This window comes from Daucus carota, chromosome 5 (genome assembly GCF_001625215.2).
Source record: "Daucus carota subsp. sativus chromosome 5, DH1 v3.0, whole genome shotgun sequence".
Classification (NCBI taxonomy): Eukaryota; Viridiplantae; Streptophyta; class Magnoliopsida; order Apiales; family Apiaceae; genus Daucus; species Daucus carota.
The window spans coordinates 14,852,760-14,879,047 of record NC_030385.2 but is presented as its reverse complement, the minus strand read 5'-3'; the positions used below and the strand labels follow the sequence as shown (position 1 = coordinate 14,879,047).

At 40.2% G+C, this 26,288-nt stretch overlaps 1 non-coding gene across 1 annotated transcript; it reads left to right on the top strand.

Moving 5' to 3' along the window:
- The first annotated feature begins 8,463 nt into the window (after positions 1-8,463).
- LOC135146830 (small nucleolar RNA R71) lies at positions 8,464-8,570 on the top strand. The gene has a single exon (XR_010283927.1). It is a non-coding gene; the product is annotated as a small nucleolar RNA R71 (small nucleolar RNA).
- The last annotated feature ends 17,718 nt before the right edge of the window (positions 8,571-26,288 follow it).

The window sequence follows — 26,288 nt, the reverse complement described above, 5'->3', positions numbered from 1 at the left end:
AGATTAGAAATCAAGAAGTCCCGCATCGAAAAGATAAAGAAGATTTGTCTTGATTATAAGTAGTCAAACAACTCCATTAGTATGAGGCCTTTTCGGAGGAGCCTGAAAACAAATCCGTGCGGGCTTGACCACTACCCAGAGTTGATAATATCATACTAATGCGGAGTTAACGGGTGTTGCGCGGACCAACAAATGGTATCCGAGCTGATGGTTAAGAAGTTGATCATGGGGTTGCGGGCTGTAGTTATGTAATGTGGGGGAGACTCTCCAGAATTACGATTGGTGGTCTTGGACGACCTGTGTCGAAAGTCTTTCGGACTAAAGTGGTCTGACAGCGTGTCCCGCAAGATGAGGAACAAATGAGTAGCGGCGGTATAAGGGTCATAAGATTGGTGGTTCTTGGATGTCAACCCAAGTCCCGCATCAAAAATATAAAGAAGATTTGCCTTGATTATAAGCAACAAATATGTTAGGTCCAATCAGACGTAGAAGGGGGGGGGGGCTGAATACGTCTATACCAATTTCTTCGATTTAATTTAATTGCGGAATAATTCTGTTTCAGTCCAGTTAAATCAATCGTAATCAAACAACTCCAACAAGTTGGGGAATATTCTTATATTAGAAATAATCCTCGGGTGCTACAAATTCCAACATGAATGTCGGCTGCAGAGACTACAATCACTCTAATACAAACTCTCGATTAAATCAATATTCTAACTTTGCTCTCGAGAATGTGTATAGTGTGTGCACTTACAAAGTGTGTAGTTAGTTTCAAATGAAACTACAAAGCTCTATTTATAGGCTTCAACATCTAACCATGGTTAACGAGTTCGTCCTGGACGAATTGAGTTCGTCCTGGACGAATTCAATTTAACTGTAGTTAAATTGAATTGTCCAAAATAAAAACAAACTCAAAGTATTCAAGGTTGCGCTAGGACAAAGAGAGAGAAGTCAGTGCAAGTCAAAACTTGCGCTTTGACTTTTCTGGTCAAACATTGCGCTTCCAGGGTACTCCATTGTATGAGAATTACTTAGAAATAAACCAAGTAAATGAATTTGCTCTTCCAAATTGCTCAGTCAATTGTTGCGCCATTGACCAGGTCAAAGGTTGCGCCAACTGAGATTGCGCCTCGGTTGTTCCAGTGTTGCATGACTTAGATTAAATTCAAGTAAAGTGAAGTTGCGCTCCATAGGCTTCACTGTATGTAAATTGCCCTTTGACTAAATGAGTCAAAACTTGCGCCTTCCAGTGCTATACTGTGAGTCTTGGACTTAGAATGTGTGCCATTCTTTACTGGGAGGTCAAACTTGCGCCTTGACCACTGTACGGTCAATTGTTGCGCTTTGACCTCCTCTAGTACTTCCTCTGTATACTGGAAGAGAGGTGGTGTACTTAGAAACATTCTAAGTATCCAAATATTGCATCCATGATAATTATATATATATATATATATATATATATATATATATATATATATAAATTAATTGTTTGTCACTTGAATTGATTTAATTCAAGTGACTTGAATATATATATATATATATATATATATATATATATATATATATATATATATATATATGTATGTATATGTATACATATTCATTTAATTTTCAGGCAACACTTTTAGGAACAGCTTGATTGACTTGATCAATTGTTCGTTGATAGAATCCACTGAATAATTTCATACGTCCTGACGTCCTGTGCACTGGTCTGGTTCACGAACGACTCGAACTAAAATAATTCCTTGAATCCTTTGCTTGATAATATACTTGATCAATCATTCCGGGTTAGATGTTGCTTCGATAAATTTGATTATAAATAATCAAAATAGATATACTGGAATCTTCTAGTCTTTGATACTTGATCTTCAGGCAATCTTGATAGCAGAAACTGATTGTGCTTTATTCATCGCTGAGGCTTGAACATATTAATGAACTTCTTCCAGTGGACGGATGTGTGTCTCAGATATCTTGATTGTCTTTGTCTGTTTGTATCGGATCTCCAACCTGTAGATTCCTGTATTATACTTACGTATTGTTTCCTGTTCTTTTGTTGTGTTGAGTTATCGTAATTACATTTACGTTACATTATACTTTACAATCTCCCCCTATTTGATTGTTAGAGTTCGACAAGAAAATCCTTTAAGAGGATAACTCAACTGACACAATGAAAAAGCACACTAATTTAAAATTGGAAATAATACTAAGTACAGTCTGGATTATATCTTACAATTTCCAGAATTCAAAAGTAAATACAAGTAGCCATTGTTCCTCTAGACTGAACTAATCGTTCCTTGGTTTCTTGGCTCTTGAATTAATCAGATACTGCTCAGCTCTTCTTTTTACAGCATTCTCTTCTTTCTTCTGAGTGAGCTTGTTTTCAATTTCTTCAATCCTGACAGTTATAGTGCTTAGTGCCACTTGCTCCAAAGTATTCTCAGGTGGTGGTTGCTCCATATTCTTCTTCATCTTCTCTAAAGTCTGTAGGTGGACCATCTTCTTCAATTTCTTTAATGTGATATTAAGCTCCATACCTTCAATTTTCATGATGACCCTTAATGGATGAGCACGAACTCTTGAAGTGTTGTGAACAGTCTCTACAGCTGTCCTTATTTCCAGAAGCTCTGTCAGTCTCTTGAGCACACACTTATCTTCTTTAACCACAGACCACTTAACAGCACCAACTACACGAGCAATTCTCTTTGATGAGAATTTTCCAATATCTTCAAGTGGTATAGCTGTAGCCTCAGAATCTATCTTCTTCTTGAATATTATGGAGGTTGGATTGTAAATAACAACAGGTTCATTTGGATTTTCAGGAACTTCAGGATTGAGTGGAGGCAATGGATATGGTGGTTGACGATTGATTGCAGATAAGTCCAAGTCTCTAAGAGCAGCAAAATTCAGACGATAAGCATATAGCGATTCAGCAGTTAGTCTTCCTTTACTGGTTCTTGAGCACTTCTCTCTGACTTGAGCTTCCAGATATTTCAGTATTCGAGGATAGTAAGTTGATAATGCTTCATCAGTGAGTCCAATACTCTCAATCATACCATCCTTGAAATACTTGATAACTGAAGGCTTGTCATGAATTTCAACTCCAATGTCAGTGATCCATTCTTCCACCATGTCCCTGAATACCTCATTGTGCTTCCTGCCGGTTGAGATGATCTTGTTCCTTACCACAAACAATTCAGTTAGAGAGAGATCTCTGAGAAACTGACTTGACACGTGCTTGAGTCCATGGCCTTCTCTTTGAAGTTCAAATGAGATGTTTACCATCCATCCTCTCCTGGGAAGAACATCAATAGATACAATAGAGATGATATCATTTAATACCTCATGATAGTCATGTAGATCCTTGTAGTTGTTCCTGAAGGAATCAAAGATATATTTCACTTCTGCATCATTATTCTCTTGATTGACCTCTGGAAAGTCAAACACAGCCCTCGCAGCATCCCATTCTTCTCCATCCTTATGCAAGTTGGCAAGCCTCCTTTCCCTACGGATCTGTCTTTGATTTTCTAACTTCTCCCTTGCTCTCCTTTACTTAGCATGATCTCTAGAGACATCAACAATGTCCTGAGGATTTGCAATTTCATATTCTTCAGGAGGGAAAATGTCATTGTGATATGCAAGTTCATCAGGAAAGACTTCATTCTGAGGGATTTCTCCCTCCTCCAGATCATCATCAGCACCAACCATCCTAATCACCCTGTCAGTGTCTACAAACTCAGGAATATACTCATCATGATCATAGCTTGATCGACCTCTAAGAGCAGAGTCAATCAGTTCTTCAGTTACTCCAGTGATCACCCTCTTCCCTCGTGCTTTTTCCACTGCTCTCTCCCCCTCAGTTGAGTAATCCTCTCGTGAAGGTTGAGACGCCAGTAGCTTAGGCTGTAGTGCAGCCAACCGTTGCTCCATTGTATTCTTTATTTCCACTAACTCCTCTCATAGAACAAGATTTTCAGCTTCTAAATGTTGAACTTTGAATTTCAGAGCTTCAAATTCTGTCGCAGATACAGTTGGAATAGGTGTTTCAAATGTAGGTTGAGCTGTGGGGTTCTCACTTGATCGTTCTATAGGTGTTTCTCTCGTTTCACTCATAGATAGAACACTCAGTGGGTTAGAGGGTTTTTGTATAGCAATTTCTGTTGGTGTTTCCCTCACACTCAAAGTTGTTACAGCAGCTATATTGGATGTACCTGCAGAAGAGATCTTCTTAGCCTCTTCTAGAGAGGTCACAGAAGGTGCAATGAGGGTTCGTGAGCCCTCGTCCTCAGTTTCCTCATCAGATGAATCTGATTTATAGGAAACAAGTTGCCAACTACGCGAAGGTAGTGAGTCCTTAATTGGATCCTGAGTTGGAATCTCAGGGTGGGTAGACACAGGGCTCGAAGGATGTGATCCTTGAATTGGCGAAGCGCCCTGGTTTCCCACAACTGCCTTTGACGGCGAAAGACTTTGTGACAAGTCCTCCGTAACTGGAACACTTCCTAATATGAAGGGCTCAGAAACAGATTGCCGTTCACCTTCGAGAGGTGAAGAGTCCCTTAAGGGATCTGGGAATGTTCACTGGCACGTGCAAGAGGTGGAGTGAGTGGATTGAAATCCAGCAAGTTCTGAACCCAATCTTCGGGTGCACTGAATGACAAGTTATCAGGATCAGAAGTAGGCATACCTGATTGAAGTACTGGATTGTAGGTATTCGTGAAAAGCTCATCAATATCCAGCATTACATTGTCATTGGTTTCAGCTTCAGTGGATTGGATAGGAACATCCACTTCATCGTCAGAATCAGTGGTATTGTCCTGCAGGGAATCTTCTCCGTCATCAGATTCATTATCATTTTCAGAAGAATTCTCTGCAGCATCCTCCACTATTACTTCCTCTTCCACTTCTTCTTCAGCTACATTCTGATCCACAGGAAATTCTTCTGGAACAACAGGTTCAAGTTCAGCTTGTTGTGCAGGAACTTCTTCAGCAACCATTGTAGCATCAACAGGTTGAACAGGTGGTGGAGGCACATTTTGATTGAGAAATTCCTGCATAGCCTCAGGAATCACCACTTGTTCATTGTTGGTGTAGTTCTAATGGTTCTCCAGCATTGAAATGACCCTTGTTGTCATGAAGCAAGAAATGATATTGTCTATATTTGGATAGACAGCACGCTTAGCTGGGGTCAACATCTGATTCAACACAATCTGGAAGAATCGAGGATATAATAGCACATGTCTAGCTTTTCTCAAAGAATCTTGAAATGCTCCCATAATCAAATGTCCCAAATTGATCCTTGTATTCTGAGCAATAGCTATGCCAATTTCCTGATTGAAAGATGTAATTCCATGAAATCCACCAGTCTTCGGTGCAAACACATGGGAGATGGAATTAAAGAAGAAATTTCATTCCCTAGTCAAGTGCTTGACATACAGCTTTGATGGAAGTTCACCATTTGGCTCCCTCTGACAGTGGATGGCATAGAAAAATTTGATCCTTTCAGCTCTGTCGGGTACTGCTTCAGAGTCCTCCGTTGGTAACTGAAGTGCAGTGTTCAGGGTATTTTCTGTGATAGATATCGTACGTCCCTGAATGACACAAGTAAGACCAAGTACCTGTCCTACATTCACAACAGAAATAGAAGACAAGAAATCTCGAAGAAGAGATTTGTTAAGCATTACAGACTCAGTTAAGGCAAATCTTGCAAAAGAAAACTCAGATATATATCGAACCCATCGTCGATAATTTGCTTGCGTAATTAAATTATTATTTTCAACAATTGTGAAATTTGTCTTCGGAATATCAAAATTTGCAGCCATTTTTAATTTAAAATTAAAAATGATTAGAAATTTTGTTTCACGAATAATAATGGACAAATAATCACTTAAGTTACGAAAATTATTAGTTAAATACGCTCCGAAAAACCCTAAATCCAAGAATTTTAGATTTCGATGAAATTACAATATGTTGTTCCTCTCGAAATTCTAAGGATTATGGTATCGGTCTCGCAAATTTTCGACAACAAAATCACGTTCAAAACTAGCCTAGAAGTGGAAAACTTTCAAAAAACCTCTCCGAAAAATAACGATGGATCGTTGATATTCTGGTATGTATAGAAAGAGCTTGAAAAGGGGATCCTAAAACTGGTTTCAAATCAAAAAATGGACAAGATTTCAGGTAGGTTTTGTTTGATTAAAGGCAAAGGCGATTTCGAGTTTTTGAAACATTGGAGGGTTTGTGCGTGTGTGTGTGTATATGCGTGTATATCAGTTAAAAGAGAAAGTGAATTTGAAAAACAACTAACTACACAAAATATACACATATAGTGTAAAGATAAGTTGAGGCGCAACTTGGTTAAAGACCAAGTTGCCCTCTATAGTATGTACAGCGAAGTTGTATTGGCGCAATTATTGAAAAGACATTATTGCCCTCCATAGACACACATGTGTTATGGAGGCGCAACTTCGTCTACTTGGCCAAAAAATCTGAACGAGTACCCAAACACACACAGTGGTGCTCGGGAAGTTGCTTAAGATCAAGTTTAGGAGCTCCAACAATAGAGGGTTTCAGCCGTTCATGAGAATCCTTCAACTCCGATAACCCAAGAGATTCAATTGGAGGTTCCATCCTTCTTCTCCAAGGAGAAGCATATAAGTATTGAATGTGTTCTTCTTCCTCCTCATCTCCGAATTCCGAGTCACCTGATAGAACCCTTTCCAAGATGTCGGTTTTCAGCCTGTTGTCAATTTCCGAATGAGCTGCAGCTTCGAGCATATCTACTTTAAAGCATTCCTCCTCATTTGATAGAATTTTTATGGCATTGAACACGTTGAAAGTGACCATCTGATCTTGAACTCTCATTGTGAGTTCACCCTTCTGTACATTAATCAAAGTCTGCCCTGTCGCAAGGAATGGTCTTCCCAAGATGATGGGAATCTTCTTATCTTCCTCAAAGTCGAGAATGACAAAATCAGCAGGGAAGATTAGCTTATCCACCTTTACCAACACATCTTCAACTATCCCCCTTGGATATGTAATCGAACGATCAGCCAGTTGCAAAGACATATTAGTAGGTTTCAGCTCCGGAAGACCATGTTGCATGAAAATAGACAAGGGCATTAGATTGATGCTAGCTCCCAAATCACATAAACACTTGTCGAATGACAATTGCCCAATAGTACACGGGATTGTGAAACTTCCCGGATCTTTCAGCTTCGGGGGCAATTTCTGCTGCAACACATCACTACACTCCTCGGTCAAAGCCACAGTGTCCAATTCCTCAAGTTTGAGTTTCCGAGATAGAATACCTTTCATGAATTTAGCATAAGTCGGCATTTGTTCTAGAGCTTCCGCAAAAGGTATGTTGATTTGTAATTTCTTGAAAACCTCTAGGAATTTAGGGAATTGTTTGTCGAGCTTATGCTTCTGAAGTCTCTTCGGAAGAGGAGGAGGTGGATATACTTGCTTGACCCCAATATCAGCTTTCGGACTAGACTTCTCGGTTGATTCTTTGCTTGCTTCCTCGTTGATTTTATTCTTGTCAGCTTCAATAATAGTTTTTCCACTATCATACTTAGATGAGAGCACGGGTGTTTCAACCTGTTCATCACTCTTTTCCTTGTTTTGCTCTGTTGCTGATTCTTTTTCCTTTGTAACCTTTCCGGACCTCAAGGTGACAGCCTGTACCTGTTCCTTCATCTCTTTCTTACCCGGATTGGCCTCGGTATCACTAGGAAGAGTTCCTTGTGGTCTGTTTATCAACGCGTTAGCAATCTGCCCAATCTGGTTCTCCAAAGTCTTGATTGACACCGCTTGGCTTTTAATCATTAATTTCATCTCTTCCCATTCAGATCTTTCGTTGGAAGACTGTCGAGCCACCCCATGATTTTGTTGCTGAAATCCGGGTGGATGGAATTGCTGTTTCGGTGTAAACGGCTGTTGAAAACCAGAAGGGTTGAAAGGTCTAGCTCCTTGCTGCTGAAACTGTTGATGTTGTTGTGGCATGAAGTTATGATTGTTGCTCCAGCTGAAATTCGGATGATTCCGATTATTCGGGTGATAAGTAGCCGGAGCTGGCTGCTGAGATTGCTGAAAATTGCTCACAAACTGAGCTGACTCGCTAGATATGGCACACTGATAGTGGAATGTGTACCCGCACAAAGCTCACAAACTGAAGGTGGCTGCTGAATTCCCAAGTTTACCAAAGAATCAATCTTCATAGTAAGAGCCCTAATTTAAGCAGTCAAGGCTGTAGTAGCATCAACATCCAGAATCCCTGCTGCTTTGCCCTGATGAAGACGCTGAGTAGGATTCTGATATTCATTTGCAGCCATCATCTCAATCAACTCATAAGCTTCCTCATAGCTCTTGGTCAATAGAGCTCCACCTGATGCTGCATCGAGCATTGGTCTCGATTGAGGTCCCAAGCCATTATAGAAGCAATTAATCACCATCCAATCAGGCATGCCATGATGTGGGCACTTTCGCAGCATCTTCTTGTAGCGTTCCCATGCTTCACATAAAGTTTCACCAGATAACTGAGAGAATTGAGTGATAGCATTCCTCATTGCAGCTGTTTTGGCCATAGGGAAGAACTTAGTAAGAAATTTCTTAGCCAGATCCTCCCATGTCTTAATAGATCCTGCAGGAAGAGAATGCAACCATCCCTTAGCTTTATCCCTCAGAAAAAATGGGAATAGCCTCAATTCGATGGCCTCGTCAGTAACACCATTGAACTTGAACGTGTCGCACATCTCAATGAAATCCCGAATATGCATATTAGGATCCTCTGTCGGAGACCCCCCAAACTGCACTGAGTTCTGTACCATCTGAATAGTGCTCGGTTTGATCTCAAAAGTGTTGGCCTCGATCGCTGGCCTGACAATGCTCGACTGAATATCATTGATTTTAGGCTCAGACAAAGCCTTATGAGCCTTAGTATCATTCGCAACTGGTGGTCGATCACCCATTGTAGTATTCACTATCGTTTCTGCTTTTGCCAATGCTTCCTTACGGGCCTGAGAACGTGTTCGCATACACGTCACTCAAGTACCTGAAACACACACAAACGAACTAAAGTGAGAAAAGAATCCAAGTCACTGAACTTTAACGACCACTGATGACAAGCACATAAACTAAAATATAACACCGAGTCCCCGGCAGCGGCGCCAAAAACTTGTTCGCACAAAATCACGCAAGCGTACGTGGTCACAAGTAGTATAGAAATTCAATTCAGTTCGTTCCCACATAGACTGGTGTATTCAGAAATATGCACTTATGCACCAATGTATGATTATTATCCAATGCTTAGACAAGTAACAATTTGGTTGGTTTTTATCTAACTTACTAATTAAACTCGAATTATTAAAAACTAAGAATTATAACTAAGTGATTAAACTGGATTACTTATGAGAATAAAACATGGAGTTCTAGCTTCATTAACAACTTCATTCAGAATTATGCCTATATTCGATTGTAATGGTTGATAACTAATCAGATAACACGAGACTGATACACGCTAACTGCCGTTACACGTGCACCATACTGTAACACATCCACAATTAAGATAGAAGGTAAACATACACCAATTATGCTTAGACCCTATATGTCTATAGAATTTGAAAACATAACGGTTGAAGATCAAGTTATCTATCAAGATTACATAGGGCGATGCAAGATGGGTAAAATCACATCACAAGTCATGTTATCGAACACAAGACCTATGTTGGCATGGCAAGTTCTAAATCTATATATCCACTGTCGCTTCAATAAAGATTAACAAACAATCTAAGATGTTAGCTACGCATCCAAGATGAATAAGCACAACCAATACGAGGAAATCAAACCATCACAATTGAATAAGACAATTTAATTACTGAAATCCATCGATAAATCCGCTAAAACCCCATGACAATGATTAGTTCATAATCGAACTACTCATCATCATGGGTTCGAATGTTAACATTATACTAGATGTCTAAAACAAATACGATAGTACTAGAGAAAGAGTTATGAAACAAATCCAAACGAGCATCCACAATTACGCCTACTTCGAAAAATTACAAAGATGAAATTATGAAACTAGATCTTCTTCGTAGCCGTCACGTGCTCTCCGAATGTTTCTAGGTTATTTTACATCTCCCTTGAGCTTTTTCTTAAGTCCCCCAGCGATCGGGCCTTCAAACGGATCCAGAATAGGCAATTTGGGCTTTTTCTCCCGTCAGAGTGGGATGGAGACCCCGTCAGTGGGGTGGAGACCCCGTCTTGGCAGACCCTTTTCTGTTGAAGTGGGGTGGAGACCCTATCAGTGGGGTGGAGACCCCATTTGGGCAGAATCGAGAAATTCTGAAATTGCTTTGCCTTTTTCTTCGTCCTCACTCGCTTGATTCCTACACCGTTTTCTCCATCCTTTGGCCTCGACTCCATCCTTTAACCTCCTTCTAGGAACCCTACACAACACCACAAGAAACACATCAAAAACACCACATACTTGAGGCCAAATCATCAATTTAAGTCTAAACGAAGGCATTTCAAGTGGATATAAAATCCTCTTATCACACCCCCAAACTTAAACCGATGCTTGTCCTCAAGCATAGACACACACACAAACTACTCATGCAATTCATGAATGCAACTATATGCCTACATCTACTCGAATCATGAAGTGTCATCCGTGTTAACATAGAATCCTCAGAATATGCAACATTCTCGGCATTCATCTCTATCACATATTAGCCATGTTCTCTTTCGCTACAAGTGTGAAGTGCATCGTGTGTGCTAGCATGCTCTCTAGTGAAACAAAATAAAGACTATCAAACTTCAACAGAGTCCTCACTATGAGCCGTTAATCAGAATAAGATTTAAACACTTCTTTACTAAAGAGTCAACTACAATTTAGGGTCACCAAAAGAATTCTATACCTCTCTGACTTTTCTATTTTTTTTCTTTTTCTTGCTAAGTCCAAGGTTGGGACGCTTCTCAGTGTAAGTGAGTCACGACCTCCATTCGACTTCGATTATTTCTTTCTCTCTTTTTTTTAATCAAGTATTTCTCCAGTAATCAAGGGTTGTGAAAAGTCACCAAGAATTTGCTTATTCTAATACATTTGCACTTAATACCAGCACAAGTACATGGATCGTCCCTTTCACATGACATTGCATTCTACCCATTGATCTCAAAGGAGTACCTGATAATTTTTTATTCTTTTGTTTTTCTTTTTTTTAGAAAGGCATATTCATCCCTTAACTCCCCCAAACTTAAGTTCAAAAGGGGAATAATCCTAACTCTACGCCCGACTCAACGCGAGGACTCAAGAAATAAGTTAGTCTAAGTCTTATCTCTAGAGCATAAGTGTAATTACAAATTCCACACAAGTAATTTCCAAGTAACACTAAGACCCGAATGCCCCACCGACTGACGAGAAGGCCCTGCTGTAGCTGGTGGTCCTCGTGGGGGCGCCCGACGGCGTCCACCCTCCAAATCATCCAGAATATATCCCAACCCCTTGGGATGGGGTCGACCACCATCCCACTCAGGTAACCTCTCAATAGCAAGATGATCTATAGCAAAGCTCGGAATCTGTAACTGCTCCTCACCTGACCAACAAACCCCCACAGCAATGCACAACTTAGTCACTATCGTGGCATGAGGGATGGCCCTAGTAGTACTACCCCTCAGAAAGCGCAGAATGTTTTGGTGGATCACATATGCAATGTCCACATACTCTCCCGTCAAAATCCCATACAATAAGATAGGCCTATCAACTGTGACCTCATGTGTATGTGTCGAAGGCATGATATTGGCACAAATAAACAGGTTCCCAGCACGGGCATACCTGTTCATTGCAGATGCAGGAAAGGACAACCACTCATTAGTGGAAGGATTGCGCCTCCACTCCATATTCGGAATACACAACTAATAGATAATCCGATCCAAATCCATGTTCCTCTTGTTCTTTCGCACCCAATCGTCCTGAGCTCGCTCCATCTCTGTACCACCAATAACCCGGCGGATCGTCTCTAAAGTGTAATCCACTGTTAAACCCTGAATAACCGAAAACCCATTCGGATCGGCCTTGGCATTAGCATAGAACTCCCACACAAGCTCAATAGCACCACCGCCGGTGCCTCACAAAAGGACTCCCAACCCCTACTATGAATCATCTCCACCAACTTCCCATCACTAGGCGAAGGTAAGAATCCCCTCTCCTTCGCAATTGATTTGCCCGTCAATCGAGTGAATTCGGCCTGAGCCTCCGGAGTTGTGAAATTGATAGCACCGTACCCGAACTAGATGAATCCGTCGATTCGGCTTGCACGCTAGTACTCACAGCCCTCCTTGCTCTCTTGGGAGCCATTGAATTAAAGTTTTCAAGCTTGGTAGAAGGTTTGGAGAGATTGGGAGAAGTTGTGTATATATATGTGGGTTGTATGTATATGGAAGAGATGGGATTAAAAAGATATGGGTTATGTGTTTGTAAACTAATGGTATTCTGAAATTAGGGTTTAGGGAGGTTGGAATTCGGTTGGGGAAAGGAATTAGTGGCTGGGTTGTGCAAAAAAAAACGAGCAGAAAATTCCCTTGAATAAGCAATTTTTTTTATACTGCTGGGACGGGGTGGGCGTGCCGCTAATGGCACGGGCACGCTGTGTCTGGCGCGGGCGCCCCGCCCATGGCGCGGCCGCGCTATAGCTGCAGGGGGAATTCACGAATTTTTCACCTGTTTTCCTGGTATTTTGGGGTGGCCGCCCCACAGATGGGGTGGAGACCCCATTTCATCAGGTAAATTTTCTCTTCTCTATCTCCCTCTTTTTTATATAAGTAAAAACTCGAACAAAAGCGTGGGTTGCCTCCCACGAAGCGCTTTTTTAACATCTTTAGCTCGACGTGTAGTCCGAGGAATTACACAATATCAAGAACGATGCTTACCGACTCGCGATTCACCGTTCCACCGAAATAAGGCCTCAATCTCTGTCCATTCACTTTAAATGATTCATCTGGTGTTGTCTCAAAGATTTCAATTGCTCCGTGTGGAAATACCGTTTTAACCGTGAAAGGACCAGACCATCTAGACTTCAACTTACCCGGAAATAGTCTGAGATGGGAGTTATAAAGTAGAACTTGTTGGCCAACAAAGAACTCCTTTTGCACCAACTTCTTATCGTGCCATCTCTTGACTTTTTCCTTGTAAGGTTTGTTGTTTTCGTACGCCTGAAGCCTGAACTCGTCGAGTTCATTGATTTGAAGCATTCGTTTCTCACCAGCAGCTGTCATATCAAAGTTCAATTTCTTTAGAGCCCAATATGCTTTATGCTCTAACTCCGCAGGCAAATGACATGCTTTTCCATAGACCAACTGAAAAGGAGACATCCCCAATGGAGTCTTGTACGCTGTTCTATAGCCCCAGACGGCCTCATCAAGCTTCAACGCCCAATCTTTCCTCGAAGGACTCACAACTTTCTCTAGGATTCGCTTGATTTCACGATTAGATACCTCATCTTGCCCATTCGTTTGAGGATGATAAGCCGTAGCAACTCTATGATTGATACCAAACCGTTCCATCAGCGCTGTGAACTTGCGATTGCAAAAGTGTGATCCCTCATCATTGATTATAACGCGAGGAGTACCAAAGCGAGTGAATATGTTCTTCTGAAGGAAACTGATGACGACTGCAGCTGTGTTGGTTGGTAAAGCCTTAACTTCAACCCATTTAGACACGTAATCCACAGCAAGAAGAATGTAGAGATTATTGCAAGACGAGATAAACGGTCCCATGAAGTCTATACCCCACACATCAAAGATTTCAACCTTAAGGAGTACATTGAGGGGCATTTCGTCCCTTCTAGAGATATTACCAACCCTTTGACAACGATCGCACTCCAACACAAACTGATGAGCGTCCTTAAATAGCGTAGGCCAAAAAAAACCGCCTGCAGAATACGAGCAGCTGTCTTCTGTCCTCCATAATGTCCTCCATAAGTAGAGCCGTGGTAAGCTTGCAAAATTCCTTCAATCTCACTGTATGGAATGCACCTTCTGATAATTTGATCTGAACCTTGTCGAACCAAGAATGGCTCATCCCAACGATACCACTTTGCCTCATGAAGAAACTTTTTCTTTTGAGCATAAGACAAATCGGGAGGAATGACATTACTCACAAGATAATTCACTATGTCTGCAAACCATGGCTCTTCTTCTTGGACCCCCAAATAGCTGTTCATCAGGGAAAGAATTGTTGATCAAGGTGGTATCTTTTGATGCTCGCGCTGGATCTTCCAAACGAGAGAGATGATCAGCCACCTGATTTTCAGTGCCCTTTCTATCCTTGATCTCCAACTCGAATTCTTGAAGTAAGAGAACCCAACGAATCAAACGAGGCTTCGAGTCTTTCTTCGACACCAAATACCGAATGGCAGCATGATCAGTGTAAACCAACACCTTCGTCCCAAGCAAATAAGACCTGAATTTCTCGAATCCATACACAATAGCCAGCAGCTCCTTCTCCGTAGTAGTCTAATTCAGCTGAGCACCATTGAGTGTCTTACTGGCATAGTAAATCACATGGAAGATGTTATTCTTTCTCTGACCAAGCACGGCTCCCACTGCATAGTCACTAGCATCACACATCATCTCGAATGGCTCATTCCAATCAGGTGCAGTAATAACTGGTGTTGTGGTTAATTTCTTCTTGAGAGTTTCGAACGCAACCAAGCATTCTTCATCTAATTTGAAGGGCACATCCTTCTCTAACAAGTTGCAAATGGGTTCGGTGATTTTAGAGAAATCCTTGATGAACCGTCGATAGAACCCCGCGTGACCAAGAAAACTCCGAATCCCCTTTACTGAGATTGGTGGAGGAAGATTTTCAATTGTCTCCACCTTAGCTTTATCTACCTCAAGACCCTTGTTAGAAACTTTATGCCCAAGAATGATGCCTTCTTGAACCATGAAGTGGCATTTTTCCCAATTAAGAACGAGATTAGTTTCCACACATCTTTTCAATACCATCTTCAAGTTGCTCAAGCATTCCTCATACGAAGACCCGAATACCGAAAACTCATCCATGAACACCTCAACATTGGTACCAATCATCTCGGAGAAAATAGCCATCATGCATCTCTGAAAAGTTGCTGGTGCCCCACAAAGTCCAAAAGAAAGACGACGGAAAGCAAATGTGCCAAAAGGGCAAGTGAAAGTAGTCTTCTCCTGATCCTCTGATGCGATACAAATCTGATTATACCCTGAATACCCATCAAGAAGACAATAGTACTCATGACCGGCCAACCTATCAAGCATCTGATCAATGAAAGGCAACGGAAAGTGATCTTTTCTGGAGGCTTTATTGAGCTTCCGATAATCCATGCATATTCTCCAACCTGCGACTGTTCGAGTCGGAATGAGCTCATTCTTCTCATTAGCTACCACGGTCATGCCTCCTTTCTTAGGCACACACTGAACAGGGCTCACCCAAGAACTATCCGAGATTGGATAAATAATGCCAGCATCAAGCCACTTAAGAATCTCCTTCTTTACCACTTCTTTCATGATTGGATTTAGTCTTCTCTTATGCTCAACAGTGGGTTTACTACCCTCTTCGATCATAATTTTGTGTTGACAACAAGAAGGGCTGATTCCCTTGATATCTGCAATAGTCCATCCAATGGCTGATTTGAACTCCCTAAGAATTCTCAAAAGCAATTCTTCCTCGATACCTAAAAGGTTAGATGCAATAATTACAGGTAATGTAGAAGCTTCGTCAAGAAAGGCATACCTTAGGTGTTCGGGAAGTTGCTTAAGCTCAAGTTTAGGAGCTCCGACAATAGTGGGTTTCAGCCGTTCATGAGAATCCTTCAACTCCGATAATTCAAGAGATTCAATTGGAGGTTCCATCCTTCTTCTCCAAGGAGAAGCATATAAGTATTGAAGGTGTTCTTCTTCCTCCTCATCTCCGAATTCCGAGTCACCTGATAGAACCCTTTCCAAGATGTCAGTCTTCAGCCTGTTGTCAATTTCCGAATGAGCTGCAGCTTCGAGCATATCCACTTTAAAGCATTCCCCCTCATTTGATGGAAGTTTTATGGCATTGAACACGTTGAAAGTGACAAAATGATGGGAATCTTCTTATCTTCCTCAAAGTCGAGAATGACAAAATCAGCAGGGAATATTAGCTTATCCACTTTAACCAACACATCTTCAACTATCCCCCTTGGATATGTAATCGAACGATCAGCCAGTTGCAAAGACATTGTAAAGCATAATGTAACGTAACTGTAATTACGATAACTCAACACAACAAAAGACAGGAAACAATACGTAAGTATAATACAGGAATCTACAGGTTGGAGATTCGATACGAATGGACAAAGACAATCAAGATATCTAAGACGAGCATCCGTCCACTGAAAGAAGTTCATTCATATGTTCAAGCCTCAGTGAAGAATAAAGTTCAATGTGTCTGCTATCAAGATTGCCTGAAGATCAAGTATCAAAGACCAGAAGATTCCAGTATATTTAATTTGATTATTCATGATCAAATTTATCGAAGCAACATCTAACCCGGAATGACTGATCAAGTATATTATCAAGCAAAGGATTCAAAGAATTCGACACCAAATACCGAATGGCAGCATGATCAGTGTAAACCAACACCTTCGTCCCAAGCAAATAAGACCTGAATTTCTCGAATCCATACACAATAGCCAGCAGCTCCTTCTCCGTAGTAGTCTAATTCAGCTGAGCACCATTGAGTGTCTTACTAGCATAGTAAATCACATGGAAGATGTTATTCTTTCTCTGACCAAGCACGGCTCCCACTGCATAGTCACTAGCATCACACATCATCTCGAATGGCTCATTCCAATCAGGTGCAGTAATAACTGGTGTTGTGGTTAATTTCTTCTTAAGAGTTTCGAACGCAACCAAGCATTCTTCATCTAATTTGAAGGGCACATCCTTCTCTAACAAGTTGCAAATGGGTTCGGTGATTTTAGAGAAATCCTTGATGAACCGTCGATAGAACCCCGCGTGACCAAGAAAACTCCGAATCCCCTTTACTGAGATTGGTGGAGGAAGATTTTCAATTGTCTCCACCTTAGCTTTATCTACCTCAAGACCCTTGTTAGAAACTTTATGCCCAAGAATGATGCCTTCTTGAACCATGAAGTGGCATTTTTCCCAATTAAGAACGAGATTAGTTTCCACACATCTTTTCAATACCATCTTCAAGTTGCTCAAGCATTCCTCATACGAAGACCCGAATACCGAAAACTCATCCATGAACACCTCAACATTGGTACCAATCATCTCGGAGAAAATAGCCATCATGCATCTCTGAAAAGTTGCTGGTGCCCCACAAAGTCCAAAAGAAAGACGACGGAAAGCAAATGTGCCAAAAGGGCAAGTGAAAGTAGTCTTCTCCTGATCCTCTGATGCGATACAAATCTGATTATACCCTGAATACCCATCAAGAAGACAATAGTACTCATGACCGGCCAACCTATCAAGCATCTGATCAATGAAAGGCAACGGAAAGTGATCTTTTCTGGAGGCTTTATTGAGCTTCCGATAATCCATGCATATTCTCCAACCTGCGACTGTTCGAGTCGGAATGAGCTCATTCTTCTCATTAGCTACCACGGTCATGCCTCCTTTCTTAGGCACACACTGAACAGGGCTCACCCAAGAACTATCCGAGATTGGATAAATAATGCCAGCATCAAGCCACTTAAGAATCTCCTTCTTTACCACTTCTTTCATGATTGGATTTAGTCTTCTCTTATGCTCAACAGTGGGTTTACTACCCTCTTCGATCATAATTTTGTGTTGACAACAAGAAGGGCTGATTCCCTTGATATCTGCAATAGTCCATCCAATGGCTGATTTGAACTCCCTAAGAATTCTCAAAAGCAATTCTTCCTCGATACCTAAAAGGTTAGATGCAATAATTACAGGTAATGTAGAAGCTTCGTCAAGAAAGGCATACCTTAGGTGTTCGGGAAGTTGCTTAAGCTCAAGTTTAGGAGCTCCGACAATAGTGGGTTTCAGCCGTTCATGAGAATCCTTCAACTCCGATAATTCAAGAGATTCAATTGGAGGTTCCATCCTTCTTCTCCAAGGAGAAGCATATAAGTATTGAAGGTGTTCTTCTTCCTCCTCATCTCCGAATTCCGAGTCACCTGATAGAACCCTTTCCAAGATGTCAGTTTTCAGCCTGTTGTCAATTTCCGAATGAGCTGCAGCTTCGAGCATATCCACTTTAAAGCATTCCCCCTCATTTGATGGAAGTTTTATGGCATTGAACACGTTGAAAGTGACAAAATGATGGGAATCTTCTTATCTTCCTCAAAGTCGAGAATGACAAAATCAGCAGGGAATATTAGCTTATCCACTTTAACCAACACATCTTCAACTATCCCCCTTGGATATGTAATCGAACGATCAGCCAGTTGCAAAGACATTGTAAAGCATAATGTAACGTAACTGTAATTACGATAACTCAACACAACAAAAGACAGGAAACAATACGTAAGTATAATACAGGAATCTACAGGTTGGAGATTCGATACGAATGGACAAAGACAATCAAGATATCTAAGACGAGCATCCGTCCACTGAAAGAAGTTCATTCATATGTTCAAGCCTCAGTGAAGAATAAAGTTCAATGTGTCTGCTATCAAGATTGCCTGAAGATCAAGTATCAAAGACCAGAAGATTCCAGTATATTTAATTTGATTATTCATGATCAAATTTATCGAAGCAACATCTAACCCGGAATGACTGATCAAGTATATTATCAAGCAAAGGATTCAAAGAATTATTTCAGTTCGAGTCGTTCGTGAACCAGACCAGTGCACAGGACGTCAGGACGTACGAAAGTATTCAGTGAATTCGATCAACGAATTAATTGATCAAGTCAACTCCATCTGAATCAACAGAGAATTTAATTTAAATTTAGTTATATATATATGTATGTATATATTATTAATTGGAACTTACTTGAATTCATAATATTTCAAGTAATTCATAAAACAATTAATTATATATATATATATACATATACATATCTATTAAATTTAATTTAAATTACAAGTGGTGATTTGGCTTAGCCAAATTCAAGCTAGTTTTCCATCTCAGAAAAATAGCCAAGTAAGAATTCTACTCTCCACAGTATACAGGCGCAAGTTTTGACTTAGTCAAGGCGCATCCCTTGACTAAGTCAAAGCGCAAGTATATCACTCAGAATTTCTAAGTGCGTGCCCTTCTCTGTAATCTGAAGATGGAGCGCAAACTTTGACTTTAGTCAAAGTTGGCGCCACCCCTTCACTCCTTCTACTTGGCGCAAGTTTGTTTCCTTGAAGAAATGACTAAGTCCCTGTACGCACTGTGCTACTCAATTGGAGCGCAAACTTTGACCAAGTCAAAGTTTGCGCCTCCAACAGTGTCGTCCACTTAGAATATTTCTAAGTCTGTTTTCACTGTGTACACTGATGAGCTTGAAGCGCAAGGTTTGACTGGAGGCGCCATGTTTGACCCCAGGAAAGCGCAACCTTGTGATACAGGTATATATACATATATATATGTATATGTATATATAACTGGCGCCACTTTCATTATAGTATGGAGTTTGATTTATTTTTATAAATCAAATCCGTCCAGGACGAACTCAAGTCGTCCAGGACGAACTCGTTAACCATGGTTAGATTTTGTAAAGCCTATAAATAGAGCCTTGTAGTTTCATTTGAAACTAACTACACACTTTGTAAGTGCACACACTATACACATTCTCGAGAGTTAAATTAGAAGATCGTATTTATCGAGAGTTTGTAATAGAGTGATTGTAGTCTCTGCAGCCGACACTTGTGTTGGAATTTGTAGCACCCGAGGATTATTTCTAATATAAGAATATTCCCCGACTTGCTGGAGTTATTTATTTACGATTGATTTAACATGGACTGAAACAAAGATTATCCGCAATTAAATTAAATCGAAGAAATTGGTACGACGTATTCAACCCCCCCTTCTACGTCTGATTGGACCTAACAATTGGTATCAGAGCTTAGATGATCGATATACAGATCTGAGATCCGTAACCAATCTGAAAAGCTAGTTGTCCGTACAATCGTAATTTTATCTGATAACAATGTCGACACACAAGTTAGGAATCAAAGTACCTCCATTTGACAAGGATGACTACAACAACTGGAAGATGAAGATGTTGCTGTACATCAGAGTTGCTAATCCCATGTTCATTGGGATTCTGGAAAATGGTCCATTTGTGCCTATGAAGATTATTCCTGAATCTGTTGAAAATGGTGTTCGTATTCCACAGAAGTCTGTTCCCAAAGAGAAAAGTGAATACACTGACACTGATAAGGAATATGTTGCACATGATCATAATCTGCAACTCATAATTGTTGAATCAATGACCAAGACAATGACACATCTGATACTAAGTCTGAAAACTTCAAAGCAGATGTGGGACACTATTGAGGCATTGATGGAGGGATCTGAAGAAGTCAGGGAAAATAGATACGATATGCTAATTGCCAGATATGAAGCATTTCAGGCAATACCTGGAGAGAACATTTCTCAAATCTATGAGAGGTTCATGCTGTTGTTGAATGAACTCACCCTGCATGGAAAGACTTATCCACAGAAAGAGATTAACAGAAAGTTCTCATTTGTGATGCCACCCCATCTAGTTGTAAAGACAGAGACCATCCGGGAAAGAAGCGACTTCAGAACTATGACTTTGGAAAAGCTGTTTGGAAAACTGAAGACGTTTGAGATGGAACTTGAACAGAGAAAGATCATATATGGTGGTGGATCAACAGAATCCAAGAGTATGGCCTTACAGAAGACCACTGCACTTATTGCTGATCAACCATACTTTGGTTATCAACAATTAGTTGAATATGGTATCAATGATCACACTGTTGCACAGAGTGATTGTTCATCCATCAAAGCTGATTATCCTTCTACCATTACTGAGATTGTAGAAGCTGAAGTTGATGAAGCTTCTGATGAACCAGAGGATGAGTTCTACACTCAAGAAGAGCTGGAGCAGCTGGAAGATAAGTCAATGGCTTATATGGCTACAAGGTTCAAGCATATCAAGTTCAGAAAGAACCCCCGGTACAAGAAAGCTTCAGGGAACAAGTTTCAGGGTAAAGGAGGATACTCAGGGTCAGGGTCAAAGAGTACTGGCAGTTTCAAACCAAACATGTACGACAAGAGCAAGGTCAAATGCTACAACTGCAATGACTTAGGGCACTTTGCAACAGAGTGCAGGAAACCCAAAGCAGCTCCTGTCAGAAGCAACTCACATGATAAGAAGAATTCTTATGAGGATCTGAAGAAAGAGAATGAGAAGCTAAAAGCTAAGTTGGAAGCAATGGTGGCCAAGCACAAAGGAAGGGCTTACATTGCTGAGGGAAAAAGCTGGGATGACACAGATTCTGATGATGAACCTGTCCAGAGCAATTATGCATTTGCATTAATGGCTGACACTGTCGAGGAATCTCCATCTCAGGTATCTCCTGAAATTTCTGTTGATGACATGACTACTGCTGATTATAAAAAGACTATAAATGAACTAGGTCAAGAGATGTATAACTTGCACACTAGTTTATTAGCTTCAGAATCAGATAACTGTAGTCTTTCTCTAAAGATAGCTAAACTTGAAGAAAGAGTAGATGAATTAGCTTTAGAGAAACTCATGAACACTAACCTTAAAGATAGAATTGAATATCTAGAGAATAAGGAGAAGTGTAGTGCAGAAATTGAGGAGTCCCTTAGGTCTCAGATTGCTGACCTAGAAACTAAGCTTAGGGCCTATCAGAATTCTGCTTTTCTACAGAAAGAGATCTTGGATAGTCAAAGGGTTGATAAGAAGGTTGCTATTGGCCTTGACTATAGTTCTTTGGAAAAAGCTAAAAGAAAGAAGAGAAAAGAGAATGAAGGCATATTTGTTTCAGCAGGAACTGAGAATGCTCCTGAAGGAACAAATATACCTAAAATTCTGAAGAACACCAAGACCCCTATCTTTAGAATGGCACAAACAGAACCTCTGATAGAAGAAGACCTTGTCATCAAGGAAGAGTTGAAAAATGAGGAAGTTGTTAAGCCTCAAGTAAAACAGGAATCACAAGATGTACCTTCTAATTCCCATGTCAGAGATGACTCAGATAAAACTGGATTAGGAAGTACTAGTTCCAACAATAAGAAGAACAACAGGAATGGCAAGTTAGATCCTAAGAACACCAATTCTAGGAATTCTAATGCTAGAAAGGTTTGTAATAATTGCAATTCTACTAATCATCTTACTCATGCCTAATACTGTTAACATGAATGCTGTTCATTTGCCATGTGGTAGAGTAGGTTGCATGCTATGTGCTATGAATATGATGTCTGCATGCTTTACCATATTGAATGCATCTTTTTCTGCACCATCTACCATGAATATGAATATGCCTGCACCTTCTGTTGCCCCTGTGGCAAAGACTGCTAGTCCTTCTAAGAAGAAGGAAACTCCCAACTCCAAGTCTAAAAGCACTTCTGCTAAGACTAAAAAGGAGAAGAGTCCAGTCACCCCTGAACAAGCACATGTTAAACCAGTTTCTGTTGATAATCCTGTTTCTACTAAATCACCTGGACCCAAGAACGTCTGGGTACCAAAGAAAGTTTAATCCATTTGTGAATGCAGGGCACAGGAAGGAAAAGTAAAGTTGTGTGGGTTCTTGATAGTGGTTGTTCAAGACACATGACTGGAGAAAAGTCCCTGCTCACAGATGTGGTGATGAGAACCGGCCCAATTGTAATCTTTGGAGATGACAACAAAGGTTTTACAACAGGATATGGTAAGCTGAAAGTTGGAAATGTCATCATTGAAGATATCTCTCTGGTAGAAGGACTCAAGCACAACTTACTGAGTATCAGTCAGTTCTGTGACAAAGGATACGACGTAATCTTTCAGAAGGAAGTTTGCTTAATCCAGAACCGGAAGAACAAGGATCTTACACTTCATGGTGTAAGAAAATCAAGTTTGTTTATAGCCGACATAGACTCAGCAAGTAAGGGGGAGGTCAAGTGTTTCTACACCAAGGCCTCTGCTGATGATAGTTGGTTATGGCATCGGAAGCTCTCACACTTGAACTTTAAGACTATGAACTCTTTAGTCAAAAGGGAACTTGTGAGAGGATTGCCACAGAAAGAATTCTGTCAAGAAGGACTCTGTGATGCATGTGAAAAAGGGAAGTCAAAGAAAGCATCACACAGGAGCAAAGGCATGACTGATATTGGTTCACCCCTTCAACTGATTCATATGGATCTGTTTGGACCAGTCAACATTCCTTCTATATCAAGGAAAAGATATGCTCTTGTGATCGTCGATGACTACTCAAAATACACATGGGTATTATTCTTACATTCAGGATGAAGCAGCACTCGTCATCATTGATCATATCAAGAAGATTGAAAAGGAAGCAGATCTGCCAGTAAGAGCAATCAGATCAGATAATGGAACAGAATTTTGTAATGCTGTTCTTAATGACTTCTGTACTGATAAGGGCATCTCTCGTCAGTATTCAGCTCCAAGGACTCCACAACAAAATGGTGTCGTAGAAAGGAAGAACAGAACCTTGATTGAAGCAGCAAGGACTATGATTAGTCAATCAAGACTTCCAATCTATTTCTGGGCTGAAGCTGTAAGCACTGCTTGCTACACTCAAAATCGTACCCTGATTAACAAGGATTTGGATAAGACTCCTTATGAAGTAATGGCCAACAGAAAACCATCACTGAGTTACTTTCATGTGTTTGGTGCAAAATGCTTTGTGTTAAAAGAAGAGCATTTGGGAAAGTTTGATGCCAAAGCTGAAGAAGGCATATTTCTGGGTTATTCCTTGGAGTCTAAGGCCTACAGGGTTTATCTGATCAATGACGATAAGCTGATTGAAAGCATCAATGTAAGATTTGATGATACCAAACTCCCAAGTCTCCAAAAAGAAAATGAATCTGATTCTCTGGAGTTTGAGAATTTAGAAGACATCTATTTAGGAGAAGACCAACCTGAAGTTGATATAAGAGATCCTAATGCAAATGAAGAGAATGCTGATCCTGAACCATCTGGAGGAAGTATTGGCAACAATACAAATAATCATCATGATCACAGTGGTCAAAATGGAGGATCATCAAATAGAATCTACATCAGCTCAGGGGGAGTAAGTCAAAGTGGATCTACTAGTCATCACACTCAACACAACTATGATTTTGGTGAATCATCAAGATTGAATCTGCCAAGACAAAGGGTATGGAGTAGAGACCATCCTGTTGAACAAATCATTGGTGATCCAGACACAGGAGTGCAGACTAGAAGAGCAACTCAGAATGAATGCAACTTTGCTGGATTCTTGTCTCAGATAGAACCAAAGAAAGTTGAAGAGGCTCTAAGTGATCCAGATTGGGTATCTGCAATGCAGGAAGAACTCAATCAATTCGAAAGGCAGAAAGTTTGGAAGCTGGTGCCAAGACCTAAAGGAAAATCTATAGTTGGCACTAGATGGGTTTTTAGAAACAAACTGGATGAAGATGGTATTGTTACGAGGAATAAGGCAAGACTGGTTGCAAAGGGTTATTCACAAGAAGAAGGAATTGATTATGATGAAACCTATGCTCCAGTTGCTAGGCTTGAAGCAATCAGGATGTTCTTAGCATTTGCTGCACACTCCAACTTCAAAGTATATCAGATGGATGTGAAAAGTGCATTCCTGAATGGTGATCTGGAAGAGGAAGTCTATGTTGAACAACCCCCTGGGTTTGAAGACAAAGAATTTGAGGACTTCGTATACTTTCTCTTCAAAGCACTCTATGGCCTGAAGCAAGCCCCTCGAACCTGGTATGACACTCTTTCCAAGTTCTTACTTGAAAATGGTTTCACCAGAGGTATCATCGATAAAACTCTTTTCCATAAAAAGCATAAGGATGATATAATTCTTGTACAAGTATATGTCGATGACATTATATTTGGTTCTACTAATGATCTTTTGTGCGAGAGATTTGCTAAGTTAATGCAGAGCAAGTATGAGATGAGCATGATGGGAGAATTGTCCTTCTTCCTAGGACTTCAAGTCATTCAGAAGCCTGACGGTATTTTTATCTGCCAATCTAAATACATCAAGGATCTTCTGAAAAAATATGGAATGGAAGAAGCATCTCCTGCTAAAACCCCTATGCCAACTGCTGTCAAACTTGATCAGGACAAATCTGGTAAGTCAGTTGACATCACGAAGTATCGAGGTATGATTGGCTCTCTCTTATACTTAACTGCTAGTAGACCAGATATAATGTTCGCAACTTGTTTATGTGCTAGATTCCAGGCTGATCCTAAAGAGTCACATCTTATAGCTGTTAAGCGTATTTTTAGGTATCTTAAGGGAACCCCCAATCTAGGGATTTGGTACCCTAAAGATACAGGTTTTAATCTGATTGGCTATACAGATTCTGACTTTGCAGGATGTAAGATTGATAGGAAAAGTACTTCAGGAAGCTGTCAGTTTCTTGGACGAAGGTTGGTGTCATGGTATAGCAAGAAGCAACACTCCGTGTCTACGTCTACAGCGGAAGCTGAATACATAGCTGCTGGAAGTTGCTGTGCTCAAATCTTGTGGATGAGGAATCAACTACAAGATTATCGACTTATGTTGGATAAAATTCCGATTCTGTGTGATAACACGAGTGCCATTGCCATTGCCAACAATCCTGTTCAACACTCCAGGACAAAGCATATTGATATCAGGTATCATTTCCTTCGCGAGCATGTCATGAATGGAACAGTAGAGTTACACTTTGTACCTACTGATCAACAAATTGCAGACATCTTCACTAAACCATTAGACGAATCCACTTTCTCTAGACTGGTTGGTGAACTTGGGATGTTAAATATGTCTAATTAATTAGACAAGAAATAACTGCAATTTGTTCGTAAGTTCACAAGTTTTAAAATGTACATATTTTCAGGACTTGTGAATTTACAAAATGCATCCAGTATTTTACACATTAATCTGATAATTAGTTTTAATTATTTGCCATGATTTATATGATTTGCATGACTTTATGTGATTATGTGATTAATTGCTAAGTGGTAGATATTTAGAATTAATTTTCTTGAAGTATTTAAGTGCTTATATTCAATTAATGAATATTAGTGTTTATTTAATTCATATTTTAATTATATTTGATTAATGGATTTGAAGCAATTCTAATTATTTTAAGTTTTCCATTAATTAAATCTT